At 41.7% G+C, this 18,352-nt stretch overlaps 1 protein-coding gene and 1 long non-coding RNA gene across 4 annotated transcripts in view; both read right to left on the bottom strand.

Moving 5' to 3' along the window:
• LOC149867578 (uncharacterized) overlaps window positions 1-1,543 on the bottom strand; it is a 33,229-nt gene extending 31,686 nt beyond the window's left edge. The window contains exon 1 of the long non-coding RNA XR_016442090.1: window positions 1,406-1,543. This is a non-coding gene — a long non-coding RNA (uncharacterized LOC149867578). The remainder of the gene's footprint in view (window positions 1-1,405) is intronic.
• Window positions 1-18,352, bottom strand: part of GALNT13 (polypeptide N-acetylgalactosaminyltransferase 13) — a 434,504-nt gene that overhangs the window by 392,171 nt on the left and 23,981 nt on the right. The gene's annotated exons all lie outside the window — the stretch shown is intronic.

Here is an 18,352-nt window from a genome sequence, read left to right on the forward strand (position 1 = left end):
TATGATAATGTGACAGCAACCATCTTAAGCAATGCCTCAGAAACTACTAACCCCTTCATCATTATAACTGGAGTCAAGCACAGATCTGAGATTGCACTAATGTTCTTTTCTTTCTATAACACAGCTGTTCTGTATCTCATTCCTGATAGACAGGATATTGGTTCCAAAAGGAAGCACCACATGGATGGGAATCTCTTTAACATCAACTAGTCACATTCCAAATCCCATATAATCAACACCTCCCTTGCTGATCTTTAATAAGCTAATGATTGTGTCTTGTGTGCCCACTCAGCTGAAGAGCTCCAGGGAACTCTGATCACTTCTATGAAGCATATGAAATACTTGGACTCACTGTCAACTTCACAAAAGCCCACATACTTTACCAACCCACCCCAAGCCAACCAGCTGCTCCTCTATTACAATTAGACGGCAATCCTTGGGGAACGTTTAGAATTTCCCGTACCTGGTATATGGACCTCAAATCGGCCAAGGGCATAAGGGTACAAACTCCCCTTGAGCTGAGATGTTCAATTACAAGACAGCTACATTTTAAGGATAAAAACCCAACTTTAATACATACAGAAAAAACAATACAGCAGAATTTGGAAAGACAATGTGGAATATAAAGGTTTAAAGCATACTATCTCCTACAGCTTTACCTTCTTGTCCCTGGCTATGGTGTATTTCACAGACCACTGCTGGTACCAGTGGCAAGCAAGAATAATCACTGTCTCTGCCCCAAATTCCTCCTTGGCCCTGGAGGTCTTGGCTTCCCTCAGCAGGCTGCCTTTGCCCTACTGCTCCAGGCTTCCCTGCTGCAGTCCACACATGGCAGACTGCTTAGAATCATAGAAAATCAGGCTACGGAAGGGACCTCAGGAGGTCATCTAGTCCAACCCCCTGCTCAAAGCAGGACCATTCCCAACTGGATCATCCCAGCCAAGATTTTGTCTAGAGGGGTCTCATCTCAGGAGCTTCCCTCTCTCCCACCTCACTGTCTAGAAAGAACCCAGGAAAGGGATCCTTCCAGCACCATCCAGAGAGAAGAAAGCAATTAGCCAGGCCACACCCAGCCCCTCAGCAATCCAGTCAATAACCCTTTGCTAACCCAAACAAAACCCATTCAAAGAAACCCTTTCAGCATATAAAATCACAACAAACAACAGAACCACATAATCATCACACCTTGATGGCCACCCTTCCCAGAAAGTAAACATAGATGACTATATTCAACACTACATAGAACTGGACAGTGCTGCTGTTGGACAGCTCCCAAACTGGGTCTTTGATGATCTTGATATCAGCATCCAAACCCTACCAGGCTATTGTTATGCCTACCCTGTTGTATGGGTATGAAACTTTGACAATATAAAATCAGGAACATGTGACAACTTTGAAACTTTACCATCATCAATGTCTTTGGAAGATCCTCCATATCAGCTGGATGGACAGAAGAAAAATGCCAGCATTCTGACTCAAGAAAAGCCTCCTGCACTGAAGTCATTTTATATGGCACCAGTTCCATTAGACAGGACACTTTATAAGGAAGCCTAACAATCAGCTCCCAAAACAGGTCTTATACTCCCAACACAATGGTCACTGCTCTAGAGACTCGAGGACATCTTGACAGCCAATCTAAAAAAATGAGTTATTAAAATCAATACCTGGGACACAAGCTATATGAAGAAACATCAATCACTGCAAACAAACTCACTTCACTAGGGAGTCAGAGACAAAAAAGAGGAAGGGAAAATGCTGTAACCCAACAGCATTAGGATCCAATCCTTCCTCCCAGAATTGTTTGACACATCTGCAACTGAACATGCAGATCTGTGATCAGATTCCCGAGTCATCGATAGATTCACTGTTGATGACTTCCACATCTACTGGAAGACTTCCATCCTTTATCAAGGGACTGCCAAAGATGCTTTTACTGCAGTCTTCAGCCACTAGAGAAGTCTGTGTAAACATCAGTCTATTTGTTTAAAACTGGATTCAGGTCTCAGACAATAAAAAAAAATAATAATTCTCCGTCTCAGTTGGACTCAACAAGAAAAAGAACATTAAATGGAATAGAAGCCCTACAGGAATCTAAAAGGATGATCATTCTGTGTGTACATGTCTCAGTTTGGTAAAAAGCAAGAGTTTTTTTTCAGCTGGCCAGCCTACACAGTAAATTAGCTTTAAAACAGAATGCTGCTACAAAAAGACCATCCCTTTTTGTACACGATGGGATTAAGTACTTAAAATGGACACTGAAGTTAATAGTTTTCTTTCAAGTACTGAACACAACTCAGAAGACATAAAATATATTTTACGCTCTATACTCTAATATCAAGAGTATGATGCATGTGAAGGTAAGGAAAAATTAAGCATGATTTCTGTACTTGCCTATTAACTAAAATAAACCAAGAAGTATGTTTACTACCAAGATAAATTATTCCACAAAAACATGAAATAGCTGCCTGTCACCTCCAGAAACTTCTAAATTTTTACATTATTGTTTCACTTGAGGCAATTCCTAAAACATCATAAATTTTATCTTCAAGTTCAATATATAAATCCTATATGAACAATTGCAAATTCATTATTGAGCTGTAGCTATATAGCCGTAGAGCACAACTAAGTCAGTTGCACAAATGAGGGACAAAAGGCATGAATTAAACATTAGCTTTACAGTTGCACATATTTCCCCCCTCCTAGGACTTAGAACAAAATTATATTTTAATAGAAAAAAAAAGAAAAATCCACCACTATAATGAAATCAACTCAGAATAGGGCTATCAAACGTCTGAGCAGCTACAGCCACACAGGCAGTGCAGGCCCCTATCCTCACTAAGCACCTCCTCTGCCACATGGGCAGAAACCTGAAAAGGGGATGGGGAGGGGTCCGAGTGTTAACTGTTTGTGGGCCAAATGAGGCTTATGGGCAGGCAGTTAGACAGCGCTGACTTGGAAAATGAGCCCATTCCTGAAGCCAATATGTTAGCACAGAGCCAGAAAGTATGATCTTCCCTTGATTAAACAAAGACTACTAGCACATCCATAAAGCTACCATTACATCTGTCTCCAGGTCTCTAACAAATAGAGTATTGGAGCTATCCTATATTGTATACAGGTTGAATTAATTTAATCATGCACACAGATGGATTTTTTAAGCTATGCTTTTTATTTTCCTTCCCTTACTCACTCTGCGCAAATGGTTAGATTTCCAAAACAATACTAAATATATTTAAGTAGATCAGCTATGGAGCATGTAATTAACAAGGACTCAGGGGAGGAAAAGGCTATTTCTGTCGCAGATAATACCATACTTACTGACAGCATGATTCTGTCCTGCCCACCAAGATTCAAAACATCAGAACTGTGCCTAATTACACCCATGAAGTCATCACTCTTCAAGCATATACAGAAAAACACAATCAGTTGTGCTCCAATTCAAAATATAATTGGTCAAAACAAGGTCAGACCACTTTAGCCTGCTTGACATTCACACATACACAGTTCTGGGCAGATACATTTAAAAAGTTACTTTGTCTCTTATTAACTCACTAACTTAATGTTTTGACTTAAATCATATAACATTTTAATAGAAATCTAAAAAATAGTGGGCCTAGATTTATACATAATATTTATAAAAGCACACCACATCTCAAAGAGACCTAGGCAATGCTTATTCACTGACTTCAGTTGGAGTAAACTAAAAAAATCCTTTCCAGGTAGGGAGAGGGGGGGGAAAAAAAAAAAAACCCCACAAACAGTAAACACACTTTAATTAATGACACTTCTCCTTACCTGACTTTGAATGAGTGTAAAACTGCACTGTAGTTGTGTACATCTTCCCAAAAACAATCAAGATGTAAGAAGGCTAAAAATGAAAAGTTATAAATTGCATAACAGAAGCTGTGCGACTGACATTGCTGTAATCATAATCAATGCTGGCAACAAAGGATTGGACCATAGCTAAGATGCTACGGATGTACTGCTACATATTTTGCTCTGAAATGACAAACTTCTTCCAAATTTAATACGAAGTGTGCCAAAATAATTGTTTATGGATATAACTTTTTAGAGTATTTACATTTGAAAAAAAATGAGTGCTACAAAAACCAGTAAATAAATCATTTTCTGCAAAACACTCCTGGCCATCTCACGATTTCTCAGAGGAAAAAAATAAGGATTCCAAGAATCTTCTTAAATGAGTTATTATTCAGAATAAAACTTGGAAATTTAACAGTGACACATAACAATCATAAAAAACTGATATACATATAGGTAATATGTGAATGTTATTGCTCTACTGTAAAGCCATAGAACATTTAATTTTCTTATGCTTTTGCTACCCCATTCTTATAAAACTGTATGCTTTTTTAATCAAGTGTTTAAATTAAATGACAACTTTCTGTAAATTATCTTCAATAGTTACTGTCTTTTTATCTTGTGCCCTTTACAGTATGCCATCTCATTTATAACAATGCATTTTTCTGCATGACAACTCGATAGTCAGAGGTTGATATTTTTTTTTAACAGAACAGAATTCCAAGGACGAGAAGGATGACATTGGAATACATTTCACTCTAATTCTTAGCTCTTTATTATGCAAATGAAAGCTCATTTTAGCTTGTCAGATTTGGCAATCATGGTCCTTGAGAATGTCTAAAGCTTAAATCTTTCATTATGGTGCCATGAATAGTCACATGCAAACTACTAGTGGTCTCAGTGAATGGCAGTTAGCTATACAAACAATCATGGATCTAAGGAAGGTGATATTAAACATCTAATTATAATTTAGATTCCATAGTTTAGGAATTTGAGGATTTACAAATCAAAAGTTATCTAGTAGTAAGCCTGATCAGTAGTTATTTCTGAGTTCCCTGAAAAATTCTTCAAGACAGACATTATTGTAGAGAAGAGGAATGACAGGCATAAAAATAATGTTGGCAGACACTTCTCCTATGGCACAAATGAGAAAATTAAAAGATAGATTGCAACATACTGCGGCCTATCATAATGATGTATCATATTATTCTACCTACTCTCTATTTCTAATTTCTCCACTGTTTTCATAGTTTCATAGTTGGTAGGGTTGGAAGGGACCTGAGCAGATCATCAAGTCCGACCCCCTGCCACAGCAGGAAAGAGTACTGGGGTCAAACAACCCCAGCAAGGTGTTCATCCAGCCTCCTCTTAAAGACCCCCAGGGTACGAGCCAGCACCACTTCACTCGGAAGTTGGTCCCAGATCCTAGCCGCCCTGACAGTGAAGTAACGCCTACTGATGTCTAATCTGAATCTACCCTCTGCCAGCTTGCGATCATTATTTCTAGACACTCCTGGTAGCGCTTGGGGATTGACTCCCCCAATGCCTGCTGGTCCCCCCTGACTAATTTGTAACAGGCCACTAGATCCCCCTCAGCCTTCTCTTGTGGAGGCTGAACAGGTTCAGGTCCCTTAGCCTCTCCTCGTAGGGCCCGCCCTGCTGTCCCCTGATCATGCCCTCCTCTGGACCCTCTCCATGTTGTCCACATCCCTCCTGAAGTGTGGCACCCAGAACTGGATGCAGTACTCCAGCTGTGGCCTGACCAGTGCCGCATAGAGGGGGAGGATCACCTCCTTGGATCTGCTTGAGATGCATCTGTGGATGCATGACAAGGTACAGTTGGCCTTCCTGACTGCATCCCAACACTGCCGGCCCAGGTTCATCTTGGCATCAATGACGACTCCAAGATCCTTTTCTGTTTTGTTGTTTCTTAAATCAAGAACCATAGCCAAGCATTTCAAGTCTGAGAATAAGACCTCAACATATATAAGTGAAACAGTGCTGAAGCTGTGCACTGCTGGCTCAGCCCACACAGTGGAGGAGGAGCCCAAAACCACCAGTCCAACCTGCAAAGCAGTGGCAGGAGGAAGCTGGCAGCCCCAGGAATGTACAGTCCACACAATGTGTGGCTGGGCCACTAAGAAGTTGGACAGCCCTGGTCTCCTGGTCTAATAAACAGGTAGTCACACAGAAATCCTTGCGTCTTGCATAGTTCCTGGTGCAATGTAGCCATCACAGTCTGACGCTACTAATACAGGAATTTACCAGTTATAGTGCAAAGCCAAAATACTGAATACATCTATATACCTGCAGAGTGAAAATAAACCCCTCCACCCCCATTTCCAGCATACAAATTTACGGACAAAATTAGTTTCCTTAACTACAAGAGACATAACTAACAATAATGACTACATAAATTATCTTACCTATTATGCTCACTTACCCATATTATATGGACAAGCAGCAGTAAGATAATATAATTAAGTTAGGCAAGCTTCTTTGGATAGATGTGATATCTTTTATCAGAACACCTGAGTAGTTGGAAAAAAGTTCCAGGGGTTCTCCACCAATGGTAATTCGTGGCAGGAGGGGGGCACCTTGTGCTGGGTAGGCAGATGGAGCACCTTGGTCTTCCCAATATTATGGGAGTCCCAGCTTATGCTGGGCGCCTGAGAAAAGGTCAAGGATGGACCGCAGATCAGTCTCAGTGTAAGCAAGGATAATACAGTCAGTGTACTACTGAAGGTCAGCGATGACAGTCTTGGCAACTTTTATTTTGCTGTGAAGACACTGCAGTTGAAAAGATGACTGTTCATTCAATACTCAACCCCAATTCTGGGAGAAAAGCAGTCACAGATGAAAATCAAAAAAAAAATCACAGAAAGATAGATGGAAAAAAGGGTTGGGGCAATGAGGCAGACCTGCTTAATTCCAAAACAAACAGCAAATGGGTCTGTCTCTGATCCACTGCAAAGGACTGTGGTGGTCATCCCGCCAGGGAGTAGTCTGAGGATGCTGATGAACTTCAGTGGACAAACAAACCTAGCCAGCACCTTCCATAAGGCTTCATGATTGATGGAGTCGAAGGCCTTGATTAGGTAAATGAATGCCATAAATAACTCCTGGTGTTGCTCTCTGCACTTATCCTGGATCTGTCATGCAACAAAAACCATGTTGGTGGGACCTCAAGATGTTCTAAAGCCATCTGGGGCTATGGAAGTACATCTTAGGCAAGGAGGAAGAGGCGATTCAGAAGGATATGAGTAAGAATCTTTCCAGCAATGGAGAGGAGGACAATGCCTCGGTAGTTCGCCCACACTGACTTGTCCCCTTTCTTGAGGATGGTCACAATGTTCGTGTTCTTTGAGTAAGGTGGAGCTTTCTTGTTAACCCATATTTTGATGAGAAGTTGGTGAAGTTTTTGTGCTTGTGCTATTTCCCACCAGCTTTGAAGACCTCTGCAGGAATGCCATCTGGGCCTGGCACCTTATTGTTCATGGTCTGAGAGATGACACACCAGTCTTCCTTGAAGGATGGGGGAAAATCAGCAAGAGATTCTATTACTGGGTGTTGAGGGATGGGCTCAATGGTTTCATAGTTTCTAGGGTTGGAAGGGACCTGAGTAGATCATCTAGTCCAACCCCCTGCCATTGGCAGGAAAGAATGCTGGGGTCAAACAACCCCAGCAAGGTGTACATCTAGCCTCCTCTTAAAGACCCGCAGGGTAGGAGCCAGCACCACTTCTCTTGGAAGTTGGTTCCAGATCCTAGCCGCCCTGACAGTGAAGTAGTGCCTCCTGATATCTAGCCTGATCCTCTCTCTCAGGGGGCTCAATGGTGACATCTAAGACCTCAGATTCATTGTTGAGTAGAATCTTGTAATCCTTCCAGCACTGTTTGATAGATATATTATCCATAAGAAGGGTAAAACCATCCTGGGACTGCAAGGGGTTACCATTGGAACACAGCCCATGGATGGCTTTTATTGCTTGAAAGAAGCTTCTCATGTCTTGTTGATCAGCAAAATTCTGGATCTCCATGGACTTCACTTGCCACCACTGGTTCTTGATGTCTCATAACCTCCTCTGAACTACAGCTATAAGCCTCTCATTTTTGCTGGTTGTGGGGGTTCATTTTGCCAACTGCAGAATGCAGTTCTTCTAATAGATTAGTGTTAGGATTTCCTCATCATTCTCATAAAACCAATCATGGTGACGGTAAGTGGAGTATCCAATTGACTAAATCCATGTGGTCTGGTTGGGGGAGAGATTTCAAATAGTGGCCTGTCACTTTGTACCACAAAGAATCCTGTACCCTTTCCAGAAAATCTCTTCCCCCTCCCCGCAGAACTAGTTTTGTTGTACCAGAACTAGTTTTGAGACAGAACTGAATGTTCATTTTCATATTTCTTACTGATGGTGTTGGGCATTCTTTGTTATTACTATTTGCTTTGGGGAACAGTAAGCTTGTCCTTTGAACAATCCATACATTGTTTAATATTTTACTCAATCCTCTCAAGCTCTCAATCTGTGATGCAGTTCCCTAAAGGAGAGTCCACATTGAAGCACTCCAAGACAACACCTGACAAGAAAGTACCTTGAAGATTCTCTCTTTGGTTCTGCTTTTCTAGCTTTATTCCCTGCTTTGCCTGTAAACATATCTTACCAACAAAATATTGTAAGAGTTTCAGAATTTAGCCTGCAATTCCAGTTTCTTCAAGTAGAGCCATAGTTGCCCCTTGGATACTGTTTGAAAGATTAGAATGTAAAGTAGTTCAGAATCAGGTGAAGCATCAAGTTTAATATGTACAATCCCTGCAGTCAATGCTTTTTGCTGCCAAGTTTAGTCTGAGTGACAAATCTCATTCTCATGTCTGGCAGAAGTACTCCTCCAACTAACTTGTTACTAAGACTGATAGGATAAGTTTAACTTTAGCCAAAGTAATGAAGACCGCTTAGCCCCTAAGTGCAACTCATTCCTTATAGAGCATTCCAATGTAATATTAATCATATCCTCAAACCAGGTGAGGAAGAATAAAACAGCATTTCTTTAACTGTGCATACATTTCAGCTGTTTTCTTTCCTAAAAGGAAAAAAAAAAAGACCTCGAACTACCAAAAACCAGAAAACATTTGTGAAGTTAATCCACCTTTTCTGCTAATTCTACAAAGCTTAGCTAAGAGTAAAATTTCTCACTCAAAACTCCAGGGTTAGCAACACAACAACACTGACCTGAGAATTTTAAAGCTTTATGCTGCTCTTTCAAAAACCAATTGTAAGCAATACTGGCCAAGACCCTAAGCAAGAGGAAGAGGGTGTTTCAAGAGAATATATTACCAGGAGGAAGCCTTCAGACATATCCTGGTGGTCTCCTTATGGAAAAATTTAACCAGTCAAATTCCTAGAGACTAGAATGGGAGGGCATTTCCCAGGCCATTCATCATTGCTCTTCATGACCCCTGCTCCTTCCAGGTCCGGACTGATTGAAGACCAACTGCACAGAGGTAGAGCTGCTAGAACCAAGTGACTCACTGGAAAGGTTGCAAGACCTGGACCTTTTAAGGTACTTGTGGCTTTGCAATGCAGAAAGCTTGCAATTCACAGCTGTTTCAGCACAGACCCTACACATTCATCAGGAAGAAGGATTTTTTTCTCCTGGTTGCTACAGAGGGGAAATCTTGCATGCTACTGAGTTTCAAGAAGTTCCAGTTAATTTCTTCTGCTCATTCTGCAGGTGTAGGAAAGAGGCACCAGACCTAGACATTTGGGGGGGGGGGCCAGCCTTTGAAAACCCCTTTCTACCTTCTCCAATTCATGCCAGTGATTCTTACCTAGTGTCTGAGGGGTGTGAAACCCAGCACCACCCGGAACTTCTGTTTTAGCTTAGATTTCACCTTTCCAAAGCCAGAAAAAAGTTTTAAGCTAACTTAAGGGAACACAACTTCAGACCAATGGGGCAAGGGGCAACCAACCCATCCAAGAAAAACCAAGCTATTTAAGAAAAAATAAAAAGTTCCCAAAAGAGCCTCTGCAAGCTCTGCTACAAAGGAAAAACACAGCATCTGCCTTGTGTCCTACTCAAAGGTAGAGAATTCTCAAAGGTTCTTCCTGAAAGGCCATGCTTATGGCAAAGATGAGGCCTGTCCATGGTCGTCATCAAGATGGAGACCACCACACAGCAAAAGACTGACAGAGTAGACCAGGGGCAGGCAATTATTTTGGCTGGAAGACCATTTTGGGTGAGATATTGCAGGCCGAGGGAGTGAGAGATGCTGACCTGGCCCAGCACTGGCAGGGGAGGGAGAGGGAAATAGGTAACATCTAGCCCAGACCCATCCACCCATACCCACTACCGGGGGTGCCAGATGGAACAGGAGGGCAGATGGGTTCTCTATGGAGACCAGCTGGGACCCCCATAAGCAGGGCACACTTGGCCAGGAGGATGGGGAGCAGCGTCTGGGAGCAAGACAGGCAGGTTGGGTCCAGAACCAGGATCGTGGCGTGGTGAGAGCATGGGGCCTGGTCCTGACCCCACAGTTTTACTGCCCTGCAATCCCAGACCCTGCCAACCCATCCTGCTCCCAGAAGCCACTCCCTGCCCACCTGTGGTCCCATCCCATCCACCCAGCCAAGTGCACCCCACCTAAAGGGGTCCTGGTCAGTTTCCATGGAGACCCCGCCCACCCACTTCCTCTACTGTCCCTGGTAGTGGATGCCCCAGGCTATGGGGTGGAGGGGCCAGGGTTGCCCATGCAGCAAGGCTGGATCCAGTAGCAGCAGAGACTAACAGTGGCAGCCAGGAGCAGCTGCTGCCAGGACTGCTGGGAAACAGAGCCTGGTCACTACACCACCCCCACCCTGTTGCTCAGGAGGCAGCAGGACTGACTGCATGCATCACGGCTTAGGTACCTCCTTACCCCTGGGCAAGGCAGGACTGAGGGAGCCACCGCAGACCAGATAAAATCCCTTGGTGGGGCAGATCTGGCCCATCAGCCATATTTTGCCCAACCCTCAAGTAGACTAAGAAAAGATTAAGTCCACTGAATAAGCACCTATAATACAGAATGCACTGCAATTCCTCACGTGGCTTAGAGACATGCATTAAAAATATATAGTAGTAATCTACAGCAAGATAAGGCAAGTAAAAAAAAAAAAAAAAAAAAAACACCCACTAGAACAAATCATGGAGGTTAATTTTGTAGGGTTTACAAAGGGATTCCTATCTCCTCCACAGACACCAAATCTTCATGAATGGCAAAACTCAGAAGCTACTAACTTTGGAACTGAACTGCTTACCTTCCAATACAGTGACTCAGAATATGATGTGCAATCAGTTTTGCAATACTTTTCTTCAGGTAAAACATATATTCAGAATCTTCAGTTTCTGAAGAAATTTATATTGTACAACATTCTACAACATAATATTATACTTAGTTAAAAGTTGCTGTTTTTTTCTTTGAGAAAGACACACAGACAGACCGACCAATCTTAAAACTTGCACACATTGCAACATGCACATGCCCTGATCTTCCCTTTCCAAAATATTTGAAGTTATGCAAGTATTTTGTTTTGTTTGTTTGCATTAAATCTTGTGCCAACCTACGGGGGAAACCCTCTATTCAATGTAGATGAAAAATGCTGTATTGATAAAATAAAAACATATGTAGCAGGTTACCACTACAGAGGTGGTCAATACAGAAGAATTTAAGCTTTCCCAAAAGGGTCCATAAAATAGAGCTACAGCAACTGAACCTGAATGAGCATGGTGTGGAGTAAGCATTTGTTGGAACAGCAATACCATATTTTTCATATTGTTGAGCAGGGTATTATTCATACCATTAAGAGAGAGAAATTAAGAAGGTCCAGGAAAAGTTATATCTGGATCTATATAGCTTTAAGTCTTTTCATCCTACCCCAGGGGTGAGCAAAATGCTGCCCACGGGCTGGATGTGACTCACCAGACCATTCTATCCGGCCAACAGGACCCCTAAAAAATTTAGAAAATTAATATTTATCTGCCCCCGGCTGCCTGTCATGAAGCCCTCAATGGCCTGCCAAGACTCAGTAAGCAGCCCTCCACTCAAAATAATTGCCCATCCCTGTCCTAGCCCCTCCTTCCTTCCTATTTAAAATACAGCACTGTCTTAATTGGTACCAAAGGCATTGGCTCCAGTACTCAGTAGGAAGAGTTTAATATATGAGAACTACCAGCTGATGGAAAGAACTCTAGCATTAGGGCAGAGGGATTGAGAACAAGAAAAAAATGCCTCCCCAATGCTTCCTCACTTCTGACATCCACAAAGTACAAGTGGTAAAAATACACATCACCAAAATGAAGCAGATGAGCTGTGCCAGGATGTGTCCTACTCTGCAGTACATCTCTAAATGAGGAAAGCCAGGATAGCCCACTTACAGGCAAAGTACAGAGAATCAAAAAGCGTAGGGTGGAATTAATTCAGTTTTCACAGGTTAACCTAAACTGCATAGATAGAACCAATAAGCAAGTGAAGAGATATTCATTTTTTATTCTGGAAATGCAGCTACCTGCCTCCAGTGGCTCAGACCAGAAGCCGGGGCATGCTAGAGTATGACTCCGTGCTCACCTGGAACTAGCCTCCTCACCTTGCGAGAGGGGTTTGCGGAGGAAGTGCAAAGCATCCTGGGATGTTGGGGGACTATACGTTAACTTGAATCTGGAAGGGAACTGGGACAAAAGATTCATAACCCGATTTAATTTCTATCAGTTAAGTCTGATACTACATCCATCCAGGTTGATCTTAAACCAGATTTGCCCATTTTGAAAAGCAGTTTATGTGCACTGAGCTTCTCTTGTGTTATAGTTTTGAACCATCTTCTGACCACTTATACCAGTTTATGTGCAATTTGTCTCTAGCTCTTAAGTTTGTTAATTATAACAGAGACCAAGTAGCCTGAAACTCTTGTTGTGTGGGTGGCAACGTCCACCAGACCCTGATGCAGGTGTTACCCCAAGTTGTAGCTGGGATTTTGCTAAATTACTGTGCCACCACTGATCAAGACCGTTATAAAACTTTATTTTCATTATTATATTTTGTTCTGCTTACACTAAACCGCTAAGATTTACACTTAAAAATGCACATATTTGATAATGAGAATGAGATTTACATTAATAAAATCTTCATAGTTGCCAGTAAAAAAAATATGTAAATGTTACATTTATGTATACTTCAAATATTTGCACAAATATAGCCCCAGTCCTGCAGTTGGTAGGCACAAACAGACCCTTAGGTTCTGCCCCATATAGAAGTTTGCAAAATTGAGATTTTAAGAAATAAAACCTTAAGAAATACTTCTAAGATATCTCTAATACAGATTATACCAACAAAATTTAGTAATTCTGAGCATTTTACAAGAACAGCATAACAGAGGAAGAACATTTTAGTACATCTAAGTTTGGAATTTGGAATATTTAAGCAAACCTGGTTACTAAGTATTCTAAAGAAAATATCCTGGTCATTACAATCTGCTTCCTAAGAAAGTTAAAGGAAACTTTCTTATTGACTTCAAGTGAGCCCTTAGTTGGAATGCAACATGTTTTTGTGGCACAGTTTTTGTACCAATTTGACTCTTCCAGATACTAAAATGCGATCAGGAACTCCATTGGATTCTATAAGTTTCAAATGCCAGTCAGAAAACAAGCTTCTCATGCAATTACCACCTTCCCAGCAACACCCTCCTAGCCACCATAAATGTTACAAGCTTATATACCAGCTTCCCACACCAGGATGGCATCCAAGCCTACCTCGCATATCTACAAGAGCAAGATTACCACTCAGAGTACATACCCAAAGATATTACTGACCTTATACACTTCATCCTCACATACAACAACTTCACTTTCAACAACCAACACTTCCTCCAGGCCATGGGCACAGCTATGGGCACCAAAATGGCCCCACAGTATGCCATCCTTTTTATGAGCCATATGGAAGAATAATTCCTCCAGGACTGCACCATCAAACCCTTGCTTTATTTAAGATATATCAGTGACAGCTTCATCATTTGGAGTGAAAACCTGCAATCTCTGACTGAGTTCCATCAGAACTTCAACAATCATCATCACCCCTCCATCACACTCTCTCTCTTCAATACTCCAGCACCAACATCTCCTTTTTAGACATGATGATCCATGATGTTCTATCCAGAACAGTGTCATGATGATCACTATCCAGAACACAGGTTCTATAAGACCACAATATACAAGAAAACCATGGGCCAACATACATATCACCAAAGAGCCAGCAATCACCCTAAACACACCAAGAAAACTGTATACAGCCAAGCCCCCAGATAAACACCAAATTTGCACTGAGAACACCCATGACCATCACCTCATAAATCTCAGAAAGTAATCAAAAGGTTGTTGAGTCCCATGGCCCTCATCCATATAGGCACAAATGATACGTCCAGCGATAGTCCGAACCACATCATGGGTAACTACAGGGCTCTGGGAGCCAGGCTTAGGAAGACAGGGGCACAGGTGGTCTTCTCATCAATCCTCCCCATCAGAGGTTATGGTCAATATCACAATGCCTGCAGAGAAGTCAACAAGTGGCTCCAGAGTTGGTGTCATGAAGCAGGTTTTGGCTTCTTTGACCACAACCCACACTTCCGTGAAAGGAGCACCCTGGGATGGGATGGTCTTCATCTCTCTTCAAAAGATAAGAGTTTGTTCTCTCACAAGTTGGCTGAGCTCCTAGGCAGGGCTTTAAACTAGGTTCATCAGGGGATAGAGATGCAGATGACACTGAGAACCTAGGATGAACAAACCACGAGCCAAGAGCTGGAACAGCCCACGTAAGTACTAAGGGGCCTAATGGGCATCAGGACAGTGAGGCAAAAACGCCCACAGTGGGGCTCAAAAGTCTCTATACTAATCCTAGGAGTATGGGGAACAAGCAGGAGGCACTCACACTCCTGCTTACAAACAAAAACTTTGATCTAGTTGGGCTAACTGAAACTTGGTGGGACCCTACCCATGATTGGGCAGTAAGCATTGAGGGCTATAGGCTGTACAGACTAGACAGAGCAGAGAGAAGAGGGGCAGCTATGTCTCTCTACATAAAGGAGCAACATCTTGCATAATCAGGATGGGATGAGAGGAGAAGCAAACTGAGGTATTGTGGGTCAGAATGCAAGGGGATCGGGGAAAAGGGACATGGTAGTGGGGATCTACTACAGACTGCCATACCAGGAGGAGGAGTTGAACATGGAATTCTCCAGACCTTCTCAGCAGCAAAAAGGGATCTTGGAGTCACTGCTGACTCCAAGATGAACATGAGCCATCAATGTGATGAAGTGATCAGTAAAGCTAACCACACTTTATCATGCATTAGCAGGTGCATGACAAACAGGTCCAAGGAGGTGATACTTCCCCTTTATGCAGCATTGGTCAGGCCATAGTTGGAGTACTGTGTCCAGTTTTGGGTGCCACAATTCAAGAGGGATGTGGACAACTTCAAGCAGGTTCAGAGGAGGGCCATTTGTATGGTTAGGGGCCTGAAGGCAAAGCCCTATGAGAAGAGATCAAGGGCCCTGGATCTCTTCAGCCTATGAAGAGAAGGCTGAGATGTGACCTTGTGGCCTCCTACAAATTCATCAGGTGGCGACAGCAAGGGATAGGAGATACTCTGTTTACCAGGGCACCCCTTGGGGTAACTAGGAACAACAGCCACAAACTGACAGAGAGCAGATTTAGGTTAGACATCAGGAAGAACTTCTTTACAGTAAGGGTTGCCAAAATCTGGAATGGGCTTCCAAGGAAGGTGGCGCTCTCCCCTACACTGGGGTTTTTTAAGAGGAGGCTAGAGATGCACCTGGCTGGGATCATCTGACCCCAGCACTCTTTCCTGCCCAGGGCAGGGGGTCAGACTCAACAGGTACCATCCAGCCCAAACATCTGTGAATCAACAAGGACACTCATCCAGAAAGAGACTGCACTTTTGAAAGAGCCACCCAGACAGCATATAAAGAACTACTGCAGTACAGAAGTAAAAGACAAGAATACCCAATTACCTGTGGGGGTACATTTCTCACAAGAAAGCCACTCTCCCCAGTCTCTCAGGTCTAACCCTCAAAGGGAATTTACAAAACACCATTCGTAGACGAGCCTACAAACTTCACTTCACCAACCTACTGGATGCAAAAAATCATGTACTAAATATAGACATTAGATTTATAACACATTATAACCTGCCTGACATCTGACACCCCCATGTACCTCTCCACTATTTACCAACTACATTCATTCCCTTTCCTTCCTGTGCCCCAACCTGTCTCTTACCCATTGACTCCTAAATTTACATCTTCACCAACTGGCTTTCTTGCATGCAGACCAGCCTCTGTCTGCTTTACTATTCATTCCATCCAGGAACAGCACACACCAATTGCAGATGCTTCCTCAGCCTGACTAAAGGTATTCATACCTGAAAGCTTGCAAAGAAGAATTTTCCCAACCATTTTTGAGTTGGTCTAATAAAGGATATCAGATTTATTCAAAGAACCTTGTCTGCCTATGCTCTTAGACCAACACAGCTAAAACCTACACCACTGAAATATGCATGCAACAATTGAAAAAAATAAATAAATAAAATAGTGTTATTTAGCAGAGCAGAACAAACAAAAAGCTTTTAAAACACACATTCTATTAGCAAAAGCAGATAAGGTTTGATATTTACAAACGGCTGATTATATTTTTCATGACTTGCTCTGCTTCAATACATCATGTTTCAAAGAGTAGGAGGTCTCAGTACAGACCATAGCTTTATATTCCATAACAATTCTACAAACAGTTAAGGATGAAATGAAAGAACCTCTAAAAGCAGGAAAATGAAGAGAATCAAGTCAGATACTTAAAGTTATTTTACAGATATACAAACAAACAACATACAATAAATCTTCCCCAAACTACATTGAGTCTTTGGGACCCTACTATATCTTGAAAAGGATCATCTTCATAATTCTGCAGTATGACATCTCAAAATATTTTTTCTAGGGGCAGAGTAGTACATGAACACTAACCATCTCCCATTCTATTTGTCAAGATTACCAAGTAAGAAAATCATAGCATAACGTTCCAGTAACCGTAAAATAACTTAGTTTATTAGGTACACTCCCAACAAAGACAGTTCTGTTCTACACAGAAATCATAGCACTTTTAAACACAAATACAGTACACTGCATATTAGCAGCATCACTATGAAATACATGCTCTGGGTATCCACTAGAGTTTACAAGATTCCTTCTGTACAGTCATCACTCATGGTACTAATAAAATATGGCTGGTTGGGTAGATTTGTATTTAACATAACGTTATTGTCTTATCTATACAAAACCGCAAAATATTTAAGGTTATAGTCATCAGATTTATATCTTGTAATGCAAACTATGAAGAGAATCTCTCCTAACTAAGCTGACATTCAATACACCAAAGATTTGTTAACACCCAAACAAACAAAACCCCCCACCGTATTATTGTTTTTATATCTCTGCCAACTTTGGATAAGAAAATACTAAAGAGAGTGCAAAATGTGTATCATCAATCTTTGAGCTTTTATTATTATGATAGAGGGTTCACATGAAATCCTTCAAGTCCTTTTTAGGGCAGAGTGTTATTAACCAAAGTCAACTATTTTAATCCAATACGTATAAGAATACTGATATAGATTTTTATTTTATACTAAATATTTGGACACATGTAGCCAAATAAATCACCTGCTATAAAATTATTCTTATTTATTCTACCATAAGCAAATAGGGCCTTAATACAGCAACATAAAATTCAGATAGACTTGTATTTCTTACGTTCTCGCTCAGAACCCAGCCGTATATCTGCTGAATCAGGATTTTAATGCTGAAAAGTATCTGGCTCAAATCAAATTAGTTCAACAAATGACAAACGGATCATTCCAAAACCAGATGATCCATCATGAGGCAATTTAGCTTCTAGTGAAGACAGCAACTCAATTAAACAACACACAAAAGAAAAAAAAATAACTGGGCTGCTCTAGTTTCAATTTTAATACACATATAAATTTAGCAAATAACAGATAGACTTTGATACTTTTACTGACAATATGCAAAAAGTGGGCATAACTACATGTGCATTAATGCACCTTTCCTAATAAACATTAAATTTAGTACCTACAATATGAGGGCACTTTTACACGTGCTCTGGGGTTGGGGGGGACAGCACTTTAATTAGAACAGCTCCAAAAGCCGTTCTAATTTAAGTGCCATCCCATCTCATGTATCAGTGTCCCCCGTGCTTAAAAAAGGCAGCAGGGGAGCATAAACTAAAGCTCCATTAATAAGCTTTAATTCAAGCACCTGCACCACCATTTTTAAAGTGGAGGGATGCTGATACACGAGACGCAGGAGGCTGCTGGAGCACTGTAATTACCACGCCCTTGATTAATCAAGTCTGCTCTAATGTGCTGTAATTACAGCACATTGGAGACCCTCTGCACTCATGTACAGGCACCCTGGAGTAGTAAA

This window comes from Crocodylus siamensis, chromosome 4 (assembly GCF_052110815.1).
Source record: "Crocodylus siamensis isolate JL-2025a chromosome 4, ASM5211081v1, whole genome shotgun sequence".
Classification (NCBI taxonomy): domain Eukaryota; kingdom Metazoa; phylum Chordata; order Crocodylia; family Crocodylidae; genus Crocodylus; species Crocodylus siamensis.